Consider the following 15,365-nt stretch of genomic DNA (forward strand, 5'->3'; position numbering starts at 1 on the left):
TCCCGGGACCAACTTCCAGTTTGTTTGGAGTTGAGGTTGGTGGTGGTGGTGGTGGTGGTGGTGGGGGGGGATTACCATTTAATGTTCTTTTTAACCTCAGCTGCTAGAACTATTTGAACCCATAATTGACCAAATAGTTTTCAGTTTTTAAATAAAAACTATTCATTCTTTAAAAAGAAGACACACTTATTTTAAAAGGAAAATGTATTTACAAGTAATATTACTGACGAGTGATTTATCTCCAAAAGTAAGAAATAATATCATTTATCATAGGGCTAAAACAATCTGTGTTACCAGCGTTCCTGCGTTTTGCCGGTCACCCTACTTTGGAAAAGATTCATTTGCTCTAGTGATTTCATTTTATCCAAGAGGGAACTGAAGCCCCAGAGGTGTAACTAGTTTCTCCGAGTCAAGGAGAAGCAGAGGAAGCCAGGAATGGAACCCAGGGCTTGTCTTCTGGCCTCAGGTGTTCAGGGTACTGTCAAGTGCCTGGAGAAATCGCCCTTGCTTTACAAGTGTAGCAAGTTTGGAACCTGAAAGGTTTAAACCACAGTTGAGGGAACCGGTTTCCATAGTCTTAAGCAGCGATGGACCCAAACTGGAAGGGCTTTGGCGAGAATATTTTCCTGTTCTCTGAAAGCTGGAGGCAGGGGCCAGCCTTTTGTCCTTACACCTTTAGAAGTGAGTGAATTTGAGGGCCTGCTCTGAAAGGGAAAAGGAAACTTGATGCCCCTAGCTCCTACTGGACCTTTCTGTTTGGCTTTTGAATGAGCTTAGTTAGGGCTTTCCCGCAGGCAGTGAGAGAATTTTCCCTCCAGTGTGCTTGCAGCTGACCTCAAACGAGGTGGTGCGCGGGACTGACTGGTAGGATCCCGTGAAACAGAAATGGTGTCGGGAGAGTGGGAACATGGGGTGAGAGAGAAGGGGATGTACAAGGCAAAGGGCAGAATAATGGTATTTCCATGATACGAACAGGAGTGCAGACAACAGTTTATTAAAGTCAGCAGGCTTTATTCAGTAAAATATTTTATTTGTGACTCATGCATGTTGGGTAAATTGCCGAATATCTGAGATTACTTGGGTAGGAACGGTGCTAATAAAGATTTTATGGAAAGTGATTACTAAGCTCCTCTGGGACTCAGATGTTCAGAGGAGTCTTGATCAGCTCATTTTTTTTTTTTAACCTCCTGCTCAGCTGCCCTGCAGGATTCAGGCAAATGACTAGACCACCAAGGAGCTGGCTTGCTACTGAAGGTTTCTGATGTGTATGTTAAGCCATTTTGTAGGTACCACAATTCATTCCTTCCTTCCATTCAGGAATACTGTGTCTAAGTCCTGGGGATAAGAGAAGGATCAAAAGCCACAGTGCCTATACTCATATAACTTCTGATTTATTGCTCTTTATGGCCCTTGACTCATAGAAGTCCAGTTTACGTATGTCTAAGGACTTAGAATCTTGGCTTCCCGTATTCATCTAAGAATACGTCAGACATGCCTGTTCATTTGTCTCTACCGTAACTGTAAAGTCAGCTGACATTAAAATAGCTCTTTCCAAGTGCCGAGTGGCTTACTGAGGACGTGGCCCTTCGTACTCCGCTCCCCAGATGCTGGAGACGTAGAAGGAGGAAACTTGGCCTGGGTTCAAGAACCATCCTTAGGAGAGGGCCTCATGGATGAAGGAGTGGTTTGTGAAGGGAGGATGCATATCCTGGTCCCCAGCAGGGCCAAAGGACAGAAGGGAGTGGGAAGTGGGAGTGAGATGTTTTAAAGTGACCAGAGCAGAAGGTGTATGGGAGGCCATGGCAGGAAAGTGCTGTGTCCAGTTTGGGAAAAGAATTTTGGTGTGACTCCTAGGAACTGGATTTTATTTGCATGCAGGGACAAACTCTAAAGTGGAGTTCAAAACAAGCAAATTGCGTGATTGAGATTTTTTTCTTTCAAAATGGCAATAGTTAACCTTTAGAAAGTCCCTTCTATACAATGCAAAATTGGGCTGTGTTTGTGTGTGGGTGTGTGTATCATCAACCCAAGCTCATATTCCCCATGAGAACAGTGCAGTCCATTTCTCTGATCAGCAGTTCCAAAACTCAATACCCTTTCAAAGTCAGAAGTGCCTGTGTATGGAAGTTTTCTCAAAGCACATTCGCTTGCAATCTTTCTTTATCCCATGCAGTGTGAGTATTTGTCTGTTTTACTGCTTAAGCAGCAGAGGTAAGGATGCTTTGTCAGGTCCTGCCAAGGGTATTCTGGAACGTAAGGTAATAGAACATACCATATTCTGATGGCCATTTGACAGACAGGTCAGAAAACCGAGGCACCAGCCACACTTAAGTAATCACCGAGACGGCAAAGCTACTGAGTAATGGGGCTGAGACCTGAATCCAGTTCTGCCCCTTCCAGCCCAAGTTCTTCCTGTAATCCACCTCTGTGCATTAGAAGAAACCAAGTCTAGGCTGTATCAGTCAGCCATGTACTACATCAGCAGCAAATGCAAAAGGACAGGATTTACCTTTTGCCTTGATCAGTAAGCCTTCCTTTTTACTACTTTTCAGGATTTAAAAAAAAAAAAAAAAAACGGCTTATACCTTTTTTTTTTTTTTTTTTTGAGTTTTTTTCGAGACAGGGTTTTTCTGTAGTTTTTGGTGCCTGTCCTGGAACTAGCTCTTGTAGAATAGGCTGGCCTCGAACTCACAGAGATCCGCCTGCCTCTGCCTCCCGAGTGCTGGGATTAAAGGCGTGCGCCACCACCGCCCGGCTGGCTTATACCTTTTTAGCGCAAATTTGCAACTTGTGCCTTAATGCTCACAAAGTAACGTTGTATAGGCCTTTGTGTGGTATCTATTAGTGTGTGTAAATAATGCGTGCATAAGCGTGCATGAATGCATGTCACCATGTGCCTGTGGCAGACAGGCTGAGCTTTCTCAACACCCGGTTTTTACTCAGGAGTTCCTGTAACCCATGCTAGGCTTGAATATACTGTGCAGCTCAGCGTGGTCTTGAACTCCTAATTCTCCTGCCTCCACCCCTTATTGCTAGGGCTGTGGTCATGTATTTTTTTATTTTTGAGACAGGGCCCCACTGCATAGCTCAGGCTGGCCCAGAACAGCCCCCCCCCACCCCCTGAGTACAGGGATTGTAGGTGTGTACTGCCACAAATCTGCTTAGGAAAGTAACTTTGAATATTTATAGCAGGATCCAGCTGAAGTTAATTTATTACATAAAGGCCACAGAGAATGAGGATGTCCTGAAAGGAAAAGCTAAAGAATCAAGGGGCTTCCTAAAGTCAGGGCCCACTTTTCCAAAGTCTGTGCCAGAGTTCCACCATCAGTGCTGGCCCCCAGGGAACATTGGAAACTGTCTGTATTCACTTTGGGTTGCAGGGCAAAAGATACTGTGGTATATGGGGCTGTGCCAGGCCCACAGCTCAGCATCCTTCAATGCCAGGGTGACTGCTCAACATCCTGTGGTACACAAGAGCCCAGTCACAAGTCTTTCTGCTCTAGAAAGAGTGGCTCTCAAACTTGAGTGTTTGCTGGAATCACTTGGAGCTCTTGTGAACCAGTGACTCCTGGGCCTCACCCTTGGAGATTCTGATGAGGAAGTTGACCTGGTGGGTGTGGGGGCCGGAGAGAGCTAGCATTTCTGGCAAGTCTCTGAGGGATGCTGCTAATCCAAGGACCACACTCAAAGCACTCGTGCCATGCAAGAAAGGGGGGTTATGCATCAGTCATCAGAGAAGAATGCACTTTACCCCCCCCCTTTAAAAATTGTTTTTAAATTTTGTGTAAGTGTGGATCTGTTCACTGGGCACAGGTGCCCTTGCAGCTCAGAAGACAGTGCTGGAATCCATGCTGCCGGAGCTACTCTGGGAACCAAACTCAGGTCCTTGGTGTATGCTCTTAACTGTCGAGCCATCTCCCTAGCCCTCCTCCTCTTTCTCAGCAGGGAGAGTATGTTTCTCTGGAGCTATTTTACAGATACCCATATCCTAACAAGTGCCCTGTCACTGTGACAGAACACCTGACATGGGGGCTGGAGAGATGGCTCAGAGGTTAAGAGTACTGACTGTTGAAATAAGAGCGGAACCCGGCCACCCGCAAGGCTAGCTTTATACATACCAGAAATAATTACACAGAAACTGTATTCTTTTAAACAATGCCTGGCCCATTAGTTTCAACCTCTTATTGGCTATCTCTTACATATTGATCTAACCCATTTCTAATAATCCCTGTAACACCATGAGGTGTCTTACCAGGGAGGATCTTAACCTGAGTCTGTGTCTAGTGGGAGAATCATGGCAACTCTGATTCGGCTTCTTTCTCCCAGCATTCTGTTCTGTTTACTCCACCTATCAGAGGGCCAAGCAGTTTCTTTATTAATTAACCAATGAAAGCAACAGATAAGATACAAGACCCACCTCCATCAACTGACTATTGTTCCAGAGGTCCTGAGTTCAATTACCAGCAACCACATGGTGGCTCACAGCCATCTATAATGAGATCTGGTGCCCTCTTCTGGCATGCAAGCATACATGGAAGGAATGTTGTATACATAATAAATAAATAAATATTTAAAAATAAAAAAGAATACCTGACATGTGCAACATGAAAGAAGAAAAGATTATCCTCGTGGTTTCGGGTTGTGGTCACTATGCCTTGTTGCCTTGGGACCTTTGGCAGGGCGCGCAGGTCAGTGCATTGTCACAGGGAGAACATGGCAGAGGAAACTGCAAACTCCATTGTGAACAGGGAGCTAAAACAGAGCAAGGGCTAGGGTCCCAATATACTCTTCAAGGGTCCACCTCCAACTCCAGTTGCTTCCTCCACCCACATCCTAAGGTTTCCCCAGCCTCTAATAACATCCCTGGTTGGGGTCTAAGCCTTTTAGCACATATTTTTGGAGACATTTAAGATACTAAACTATGAGCTGGGGAGTGTGTAGGAGTGCTTGCTCTGCAAGCATGAGGATCTGAGTTCAAATCTCTAACAACCACATAAGAAGCCAGGTATGATTGTGTTCCTTTAACTCCTAGTTGGGGCACACAGACAGGTGGGTCGTGCACACTCACATGTCTACACCACACAGACACACACACAAACATTCAAAGCATAACACTTATCTCCTTTTGAATAAAATCAGACTAACATAGCAGCTGAATATAATCTATCTATCCTCAGAAGACTATTATTAAGTCAATGTGGATAATAAGGCTTAATTGGGGTCCGAAACTTTCTTTCTTTTTTTTTTTTTATTTTTATTTTTATTATGTATACAATATTCTGTCTGTGTGTATGCCTGCAGGTCAGAAGAGGGCACCAGACCTCATTACAGATGGTTGTGAGCCACCATGTGGTTGCTGGGAATTGAACTCAGGACCTTTGGAAGAGCAGGCAATGCTCTTAACCACTGAGCCATCTCTCCAGCCCTAGAGAGCTTTCCCTGACCCGAAACTTTCAAACTAAGAATTATTTGAGCAGTGAGTCAGTAAAGTAACTGTGTTCCTGTTGAGGAAATTAAACAAAGACCACCATCAAATGATGCTCAGTGCTAAATTTAAGAATTGGAGTCAGGGACATAGAAAGACAATTATCACATGTACTCACTCATATGTGGTTTTTAAACATAAAGCAAAAAAAAAAAAAAAACCNCCAGGTGAGAAGGTTGAAGGGGAGGGGAGAGGCAGGGAGGGGAGCAGAGAAAAAAGATGAGCTCAATAAAATTAGTTAAAAAAAAAAAAAAGGAGCTGGGCGGTGGTGGCACAAGCCTTTAATCCCAGCACTCGGGAGGCAGAGGCAGGCGGATCTCTGTGAGTTCGAGACCAGCCTGGTCTGCAGAGCTAGTTCCAGGACAGACTCCAAAGCCACAGAAAAACCCTGTCTGGGGGGGGGGGGAAGGAAAAAGAAAGCTGGAGTCCAAGCAGTTACTCTGGAGGGGGAGGCCACTGGGAGCTGAGATTGCCTGCAGGGCAGAGCTGAATTGGGTGAGGCAGGAGGCTGGTTCCCTAGCAGGAGGCTGTTTCTGACCTCTGCTAGGACGGCACAGTAGTCAGATGGTCACTTGAGAAGTTTTCAAAGCAGGGAACTCTTGTTACAAAGCTTTCTTAGTGAAGTGAGGGCTGCAGACCCACAGTCTTCACTTTTTATTTTTTTATTTTCGAGACAGGGTTTCTCCGTAGCTTTTTGGTTCCTGTCCTGGAACTAGCTCTTGTAGATCAGGCTGGCCTCGAACTCACAGAGATCCCCCTGCCTCTGCCTCCCGAGTGCTGGGATTAAAGGCGTGCGCCACCACCGCCCGGCCATTTTCACTTTTGACAAGGTTGGAGGTGAACCTTGTCTGCTATTGCACCCAAGGCCTGCAAGCCCAATATTGATTTCTGCAGCAATCTCGGTTTTCTTTGGCTTAAGTCAAACAGTGACAGATCTGTTTTCAGGTGCTATGTGTAAACTGATTTTAGAAAAAGAAAAAACCCAAAAAACCCTCAAATGAAACAAACCCAAAACCCAACTTTTATATATTTTTGTAGCATTTTCCCTTTTTCATCCACTAGCTCTTTTAGTATATTTGCTTTTAAACACTTTGCTTGAGATAGAGTCTCATGGAGCCCAGGCTGGCCTTTGGCTTACCATGTAGCTGAGGAACCTGTTCTCTCCTGGGATTACAGGCATGTGCCACCAAGCCAGGTTTATGCCGTGCTGGGGGAACAAACCCAAGGTTTTGAGCACGTTTGGCCAAGAACTCTACCAACTGAGCTATGTCTGCAAACTGTTTTTGAATACTTATAAGCATATTAAGAAAGTTTGTAGGGAAATTTATATATTTCCTTATTGTTTATGGGAACTGACTCTAAACCTGTGTTGTTGTTGTTGTTGTTGTTGTTGTTGTTTTTAAAGTAAAATGCCTAAAAGGAAAATGTGTAACAGCTGGAAGCTGTTCATTTGTTCAGGGTGTTAGCGACTGTATCTTGATTGTCATTCAAGGCCTAGAAGTAGATTCTTTAGTCTGTGGTATAAAATAAACTGAAGAGGGCAGGAAGAGAGCGAGGCAGTGAGTGCGGGGATTCTCCCGTGCCAGACGCTGGGAATATCGTTTCTTTTTATAGTGTAATTAAGAACAGAGGCTCCACAGATAAGTGCCAGAGTTTGGTTCCAAGTCACGTGACTTTAGACAAGCTACTTAACCTCTTTGCATCATGGTCTTCACAGCTGCAAAGCACGGATGTAGTAGGATCCACCTCATGGGGTTTTATGAAGCGCTGACAGATTGATGACAGAGATGGAAGACGCCTAGAATAGAGCCTGGCACTGGGCTAGCAGTTGTGAGTTCCTATTTATCTCCCTTTATGTCAGCAAAGCTCAAAACATTTCTGCCCTGTGTGGGCAAGTGTGTGTTATGCGTGCATATGTGTATAGATAAAGTAAAAAAAAAAAAAAAAAATTCCCTGTCCTAAATAAGGCACTAACATTTGGAAGTCAATTGCAAATTTTTCTTAAACTTTTATAACTGACTTTGCGTCATGGCTTTTCTTTATTTCCTTATTTGGTCAGTTACAAGTCATTTCAGTCATATTCGTGTCCCACATAGATCTTTCCCCTGTGGTGGCAGAGAACCCTAAGATCAGGTCCTTTGACACACTAGTAGGACTCACACCAGACACACAGCCATGGCATATTGTAGTCACAGGGCACAGCATAAATCAAGCACATGCAGGGAAGACACCAGGCCAAGCTTCTGAGAGTCCTCCCAAGTGACCATGGAGTCACACAAGATGTGCTGAATTCCCCTTGTTGAATTATGTGACCCCCCCATGTTCAGTACTGTTTATCAGGGGAATTCAGTGGAGACAGTATGGCAAGTGTTTATTGGGGGGGGGGCACCCTCTCGTTAGCATGTGCCAGCACTCCGGAGTCTTGAAAAGAAAGACAAGTGTGAAGCATCAGCCAGGAGCTTTGTACAAACATGAAACAGGGTGAGCTCTTCTTCTGAGTTTGAGAATGTGGGAGCCCTATAGAAACCCAAGGTCTGAGACACCAGCTGAGGGCCAGCCTTGAAGGCAGGATGGCTGCCTCGGGCCTGACTCTGCTGGGAGTGCCTGTCCATTTTCACCCTCAAGGTTGTCCTCATCTCTTAACCACTATTAAACCTTGATCACTACAGCAGCCTCCAGGAAAAATTCCTGAGCCCTACCTAGTGTGCCCTATCAGAATCTGTTTCGCCACACTTGGATCTTCCAAATGGCTTTTGCCATGTCTTCTTTTCATGACCTTTCATTAATGTTGTCTGTGGTCATGTCTGTAATAGGATTCAGGAGAGCGTGTAACTGTTCTGTGCCCAGCTTTCTTTCTCACTTCTCAGTGGTCCTTGCCAGTGTGCTCTCTGTCCCATTAATACCATACACCTTTCTGCACCAGAGTTCATGTGCACCCTCCTCAAACCCCTTGCCCTCCTCTGTCTCCCATATCCAAGCCTTTTAGGGCCACTTCTACTTCTGTCTCCTCCGTGGAGGAATTCTTCCCTGTCTACCGCTGTCAGCCTTTCTCAGCTCCCTCCGGCTTACAACCAGGTGTTGCTGTTGGTTTGGGTTTTTTTCATCTGATCCTCCCACGTGGTCAGTACCTCCAAAGAGCAGGTCATGCAGCAGGCCCTGCGAAGCTACATCTAACTACTATCCTTGGGTCAATAGCCAGAGACTCTCATTGCTGTGTAATAGGCTTTCCCTGCTCTGGTTGACTTTAGCCGCCTGTATGTTCTCTCCTAGGAACAAAACTGAAATGTAACCAATGATATTGGTCCTAGAATTCAGCTGTTTATGTTACCTTCTTTCTGTAAAATGCACTCAGCAAATCATTCTGAAAGATAAGAGAGCAGGAATGTGTACTCATTTTGTGGAGTATTTATTCACATTGCATAACAAAATAGTCTTTTTAACTTTTTATATAGACAGGCCCATATCAAACTCACTGTCTACCGAAGATTGGTCCTGAGCTTTTAATTCTTCTGGTTCAACCTCCTTAGTGTTGGGGTCACGTGTGTGAGCCCATCACACCCTGTTTGTGTGGTGCTGAGGCTGGAACTCTGGTTAGAGCCTGCAAGGCCAGCACCCCGCCAGCTGAGCTCAGAATCATCCTTTCAGTCAGTTCCCCATAGACCACACACAGAGCAGCTCCCTGTAAGATCAAAGTGGGCCTGCAGCTGTGGGGTGAGAGGGCCTGCACTGGTACAGTTCCCCCTTCTTATCTCATCCTCTTTGTTTGTGTCCTGGCAGGGGCATCCACCTGGAAAGGCTTTGGGGAAATTGGAGGTGCTCGAGGTCATTGTTGATAGGGAGCTTTGGGCGGTACTAGGTTAAGGTTGGTTTGTAGAAAATACCACTTGGGCTGCATTTCCTTGGGTACTTGAGTACCTCAGAGGGCCTTCTTACTAACTCTGTGCTTCCCCAACATTCCTGCCTTGTGTGCTTAACTAATTTCCTTATACCTCCTGGGGAAATTGTTTGAGGGGTCTGAACTTTGAGGGGTACTGTGTTTGTCCCGTCCATTGTGCTGCCACCTGCCTTTCTAGCTGCCAGTCCAACTTTTCACTGTCCCCGTAGATCTGGCCTCATTACATCCTTCCCAGCTGAATGCTGGCCTTTTACATTCTTCTAGCATCTAAGACAGTGTAAAGCTACCAGCAGTGTGCCCAGTATTAGTTTGATTGAATCACTGAGCAAACCAATAACGAGCCAGAGAGCAGAATTTAAAGCTAACTCAAGCTGTACTTCCTCTGAGCTAGTTTAATCTTGGGTGTCCAGACAGCTCTGGTGGGCTCTGGGTAGAACTAACTGAAGTTGTTTGTTGGTTATCATCATCATCATCATCTTCTTCTTCTTCTTCTTCTTCTTCTTCTTCTTCTTCTTCTTCTTCTTCTTCTTCTTCTTCTTCTTCTTCTTCTTCTTCCTCCTCCTCCTCCTCCTCCTCCTCCTCCTCCTCCTCCTCCTCCTCCTCCTCCTCCACCACCACCACCACCACCACCACCACCACCACCTTAGGAAAGGGTGCTGTATGGGCCCCTTGCTGACCCCAGCTTGTCTAGATTATTCCTGTCCTCTGGGGCTCGGGATTTTCTTAGGCTTCTTGTTTGCACAGGAGTCCACTTGGCGGTAAAAGATTACCTCTGGGCTGGTTTCTCCAGTCACACAGAGAGCCTGCAGGAGGCATTTCAGCCACATGTCTATGGATTCTTGGGCAGCATTACTGGTGAGGGGCTGTGCAAGTGCCAGGGTCCCTGAGAGCCTTCTCTGGATGAAATCAGCAGGCTGTGATACTGTGTCCCCACAGCCCTGTAAGCTGTCCAGTATCCATTCCTTCCTGTGGTGCAGGCCAGTGAGTACTTCCTTCTTTCGCTCAGTCAGGCTTATTGTCCTCTAAAAGTGAGGCCAGTTTCTAGTCTTTTGGTTGAGAAGATCCACTCAACAACCGTTCACTGTTCCGTCTCGCTCTTACTGAAGGAGACACACTTTGTTCTATAGCGGAAATGAAGGTCAGAGTTCCAGCAACTCGGCTGGAAGGAAATTGCTATTTATTTGATAAAGACAGACTGGAGTGATGATGGTGTCATTCCCTCTTCCTTTCAGGCTAACATCTTAGTGTTCTAGAACCCATATTAGGTTCTTAGAGTAAAACATTTTAATCTGTATCCTCCGGAGGTACGGTCAGCCTAGGAAACGATACCCTTTGTTGTAGGTGACGGAAGCGTTCAGGAAGTCCTCAATCTGGGAGTATCAGTGTCTCTACAAGCAGTCATAATATTCTTTACAATTACGATTTACTCAGAGTTTAAGATAAATCAGGACCCTGCTCTTACTTTGTAGTATATTGTATATTCTGAAATTCGCTTTTCAGTTAGTTGGTTGAACACTACCTATTTGTCAGCAAGATTAGAAAATGATTAAATTGCTTTATTTCTGTTGTTCCTGGAAGAAAGGTAGTCTTGTTGGAGGTGGGGTGGGCTTGACCCTGGGCTTATGCAGAAGCCCTTGAGTGCTGCTGGAGATGACAAGTGGGCACGTGGAACAGTTCGCCTGACTCAGCTAGGCTCGCCCATGCTTGTGACCAGCCCTGTGTCTCAGCCCCTGGAGAGGTGACTAGTTCCAGGCTGGTCAAGGGTAATCCAGCCAAGACATGGGCTCCCTCCTCCTATTGTAGGTTCTCCTTAGCAAGGCTTACCCCCCTCCCCCGCTGCCCCTCGGCCCAGGTCATATGGTTTGGCAGGCTTCCAGGAGCAGGAGCAACAGCAGGAAAGGCCTTTCTCAGAGGAGCCCCAGCGCCACTTCTGACACACAGTGGGCCAGAGTCACCAGGCAGCCTCCCAGGGGGAGTAGAGAAGGAGGTTCTCCCTCTCCATGGGAAAGGCTGTAAAATCAGACAGTAAAGGGCACGGAGCAGCGAGGGGCGAAAAAAGAAGTCAAGCGCACTTCACACACAGCTTTCTGCCTCAGACTCTGACCTGCGCATCTCCTGTAGGTCCAGCCAGATCCAGACTGGAGGTAGTGGAGGATCTTAATAGTATCACTATTCTGACTTAGCACAAAAGTTAGGTTTTCTTTAAGCTTTGGGGCACAAGTGTATTTCCACCAGACTTTTCTGTGTTCTGAATCTCCTTTTAGGGGAACAAAGAACCCACTATTTAATAGTTCATGTTTATGTTACTGTTGAACGGAAAACATATGTAAATTTCTGGAAAAGCTCTTTTGCTTTTTTTTTTTTTTGACTTTGCAAAGCTACTTTATATTGAATTATATCTTTTGGAAGGTTTTAAATTATGAAATTTTTCTCACTTTCTAATCAGAGATGGATAAAATTGGACAAGGCAGCTCAAGTCAGGCAGTGTTGCAGCAGCCATGTTGTCTTGTGTGGTTTCTGCTTGTTCTGGCTCCTGAAGCATGAACTGGAGGTAAAACATGTCCATCGCCTTCACCACAGGCTAGCTTGCTCTCCGCAGATCGCAGGTGTGTTTTGGGGTCTAGCATGCAATTCAGTGCCGAGGACTTCGGAACTAAACAGGGACACACTGGAGGGCAACAGCTCAGTGCATCTTTCAAGCCAGGGAGCCTGATGTCTTTTGGGAAAATCGTCTTTCCCAGCTTTCTTGCATCTGGTTTCTTAGCCCTGTTATGCAGGCGCTGTACTCTGCTCCTTTGGGAGTGATCCTAACCCATCCAGAAACCTCCAGCTGTGCCTTCCGTCCACATCTCCTTATGGTGGCCAGGGAGTCCCTTCCCTGCTCTGCAGTGGCCTGCAGGAAAACACTGTGCCCCTTCATAAATTCCAGGGTGTTGCTGATTCTTGGCCTGCCCCAGGCACAAGTTCCTATTGATGCCCAGCTGACCACTGAGCAGGAGTCGTCGGGGAGGCACATAGAAGCCTTTAGCGTTGCTCTTGTTAACTAGGAAAAGTGGCTGCCATTTACTTGAAGTTGCCTCTGATTCTTATGCCTGAGGTTGCACAACACTTTAACCTTCTCTTAGTTTATATTCCTAGGCCTTCTCTGCTTTCAGTGGCCATGCTGATAGACACGTTCTTAAGGAATGGATCAATTTTACGTTTTCTGTTTCAGATAACCGTATTTGAACACTAGACAGAACTCATTGCAGGGTGTGTAACTGGGGGCTTGCTGTAAGGTCCCCATGGACTCTCTTGTTGTGCTCAGATCCTAGGAAGGACCTGGAGTCGGTGTTGCTCCTCCCACAGTCCACCCCTCACTCCACCTAATGCCTGCAGAGCCAGAGTGTGTGTTCCCTATACGATTGAGTTAGAGAACTGTAATTCAACCCTTTTGAGGAAAAGTGAATATCTTTGGCTTAAAAGATAGGTCAGTAGGTAAACTCACTTGGTACCAAGTCTAAGGCCCCACACTGGGTCTCCAGAACCCTCACAGTGGAGGGAGATCTGATTTTTATAAGTTGTCTTCTAACCTCCACCTGTGTGCTATGGGCATGTGTATACACCAACACACATACTAAGTATTAAAAAGAAAACTGCATGTTATAAACATGTCCACACACCTGCCGGTCTCATAATTATTTGTAGTAACTATATAAGCTATCAAGCTACTATGCCACTTGATAACCCATCTTATTATTTAACCTTTCCTCCAAATCCTTCATTCTTACCTTTTAACTTTTAGATGGGAAGTTCTTTCTTTTCCCTATTCAGTACTTTCTTCAGAACTAGTTGCCAAGTCTGAAATCCCTAAATTCAACCAAGTTTGCCGGCTTTTTTTTTCTCTTAAGAAGGATGCATGCTTCCTCATTTGTACTTGCTGGTCCTCTTCTCCCACTGTGTGAGTTCTGAGGCTCAGACTGTGGTCCTCAGGCACAGAGGAAAGCACCTTTTCCTGGTGATGCATACGGTTTGCCATTGATTTGTCTTTTACAGTCAGATAAAGGTGTGTGTGTTTCTTACTGGGTGCAGCCAGACTCTTGCGAAAATGTTCTCATTTAGAATGCTGACAGGGGCCCAGAGCCCTGAAGTGGGTGCGTCCCTGCTGTTTGAGTTGCTTCATGCGTATCCTCCTCCACATTGCGGTTGCAGACACTGGTAGTGGGAGATTGAAAATTCAGAACTGCAGACTTGCCTGCTGATGGGGGGATCGCAGCTCAGCCATCTCGGCTCCACAGGGTTAGGGCTGTGAGGAAACCTGCAAACCATTTCTGTAGGCTCAGCAGAAACAATGCATTTCCATTCCAAATATCTTTTGGAAAAGGAGACTTTATTGGAAAACAGAAATTGGGGGGGGGAGGATGATCCTAAAGTGTTTTTAGAAAGTTTTCTTTTTAGGATGCTAGGGTCTTGGAATATGAGAAATCTAGCCTCAGAGTGAGGGGTGGGAGTGGGGGAATAATGAATAGAGAAGGTGGCAGGAAAAACGACCTGACTGGGCTGGAGAGATGGCTCAGTGGTTAAGAGAGCTGGCTACTATTCTGAGGTCCTGAGTTCAGTTCCCAGCAACCACATGGTGGCTCACAACTGTGTGTAATGGGATCTAATGACCTTTTCTGGCATGCAGGTATACATGCAGATAGAGTACTCATGTATAAAAGAAAAAAATACATAAATAAAATTAAAACAAAAGAGTACTCAAAATACATAAATAAAATTAGAGCAAACAAACTAAGTACCTTCAACAGTGTTCTGCTAGGAAACATCGGGCTTATGGGCAACAAACAAACCCACCAGATCTCAGTGCTTAATGTAGCTGGCTTATTATGTAGTTGTAAGGATTTGAGTAATTTGCGTTTAGTAAAACATCACACATTGTTGCTTTCAACTTACCAGAGAGCAGGCTTTTTTTTCTACTTTGCAGACTAGTCCATGTTTTCACCTGAAATTTTTGAGGTGTTAATAACTAGTCCAGTTGAAGCCTGTTTTTTATAACCCCATTAAGGTAAGGAGAAACACGTTGATCATACTATGAAGCAAATTCCCATGTAACTTGTAGACATTGGAAAACTTTGTTTAGGTACAGCTTCTCTAGGATCCTGCGGTATCAGGGATTCAGTTTACTGTTGGTTTGATCCATAGACACGGAATACCTCAGCAGCACAGGAAGGGAAAGAATGGGATGGTTTAAAGAAGAGAACTCTGGGTAGAGGGCATAAAGCCAAACTCTACTGCCTGCTCGGAGCCCGATTCCCAGCGAGGTTGGCTTTCTCTGTCTTTTCACGATACGCAGTTTTCAAGGGGAATATGGTAAAAGTTTCAATTTCCTAGCTTGTTGATTGGATCCTAGCCAGGGTCGGATTTGTGCCGACCAAGTTGTAAGATGTTGGTTCTACAAAGAAAATGGCAGCACCTTTAAATCTAGCAATTGGGAGGCAGAGACAGGTGATCTCTGTGAGTTCGAGGCCAGCCTGGTCTACAGAGAGTGCCAGGATAGGTGCCAAAGCTACAGAGAGAAACCCTGTCTTCCAAATGCTGGAGTCCTGCTGAGTGTGATCTGAGCGTGGCCTTGGTCTAGGTTAATACCGTTCTGAAGGTGTATGGATTTGGTTTTTTGGGTCTAGTGATAGGTGGAAGAGATGGACTTTTAAGATTATTTCCTCACTGCTGATGTCTGGATGTTCCCCTTTCTGAGCTCAAAGGGAAAAGTGTGTCCCACAAACTCCATGGTCTTCGTGGTAGCAGAGTTTTAGTGAATTATCAACATTATCTTCTTCGTTAGACTTAAAAATCTTGATGGTGGTTAACTGCCGGATTTAACCCTTTGGTGGTCACGTTGTAAATAAAGCCAGTGAGCTTAAAGCAGAACCTAATGGAACATGACTTGATCTTCAAGTGTGACCTTTGTGCCTTGAATTTGGACAGAAGGGGGCATTATTGAGTGGA

The 15,365-nt window shown here is 45.4% G+C and overlaps 1 protein-coding gene across 1 annotated transcript in view; it reads left to right on the forward strand.

The window, feature by feature from the left end:
• Positions 1–15,365, forward strand: part of Wdfy1 (WD repeat and FYVE domain containing 1) — a 45,424-nt gene that overhangs the window by 1,027 nt on the left and 29,032 nt on the right. The window lies entirely within an intron of this gene.

The sequence above is a fragment of the Alexandromys fortis genome, unplaced genomic scaffold (assembly GCF_014885135.2).
Source record: "Alexandromys fortis isolate MF-2015 unplaced genomic scaffold, M_Fortis_MF-2015_v1.1 scaffold_98, whole genome shotgun sequence".
Classification (NCBI taxonomy): Eukaryota; Metazoa; Chordata; class Mammalia; order Rodentia; family Cricetidae; genus Alexandromys; species Alexandromys fortis.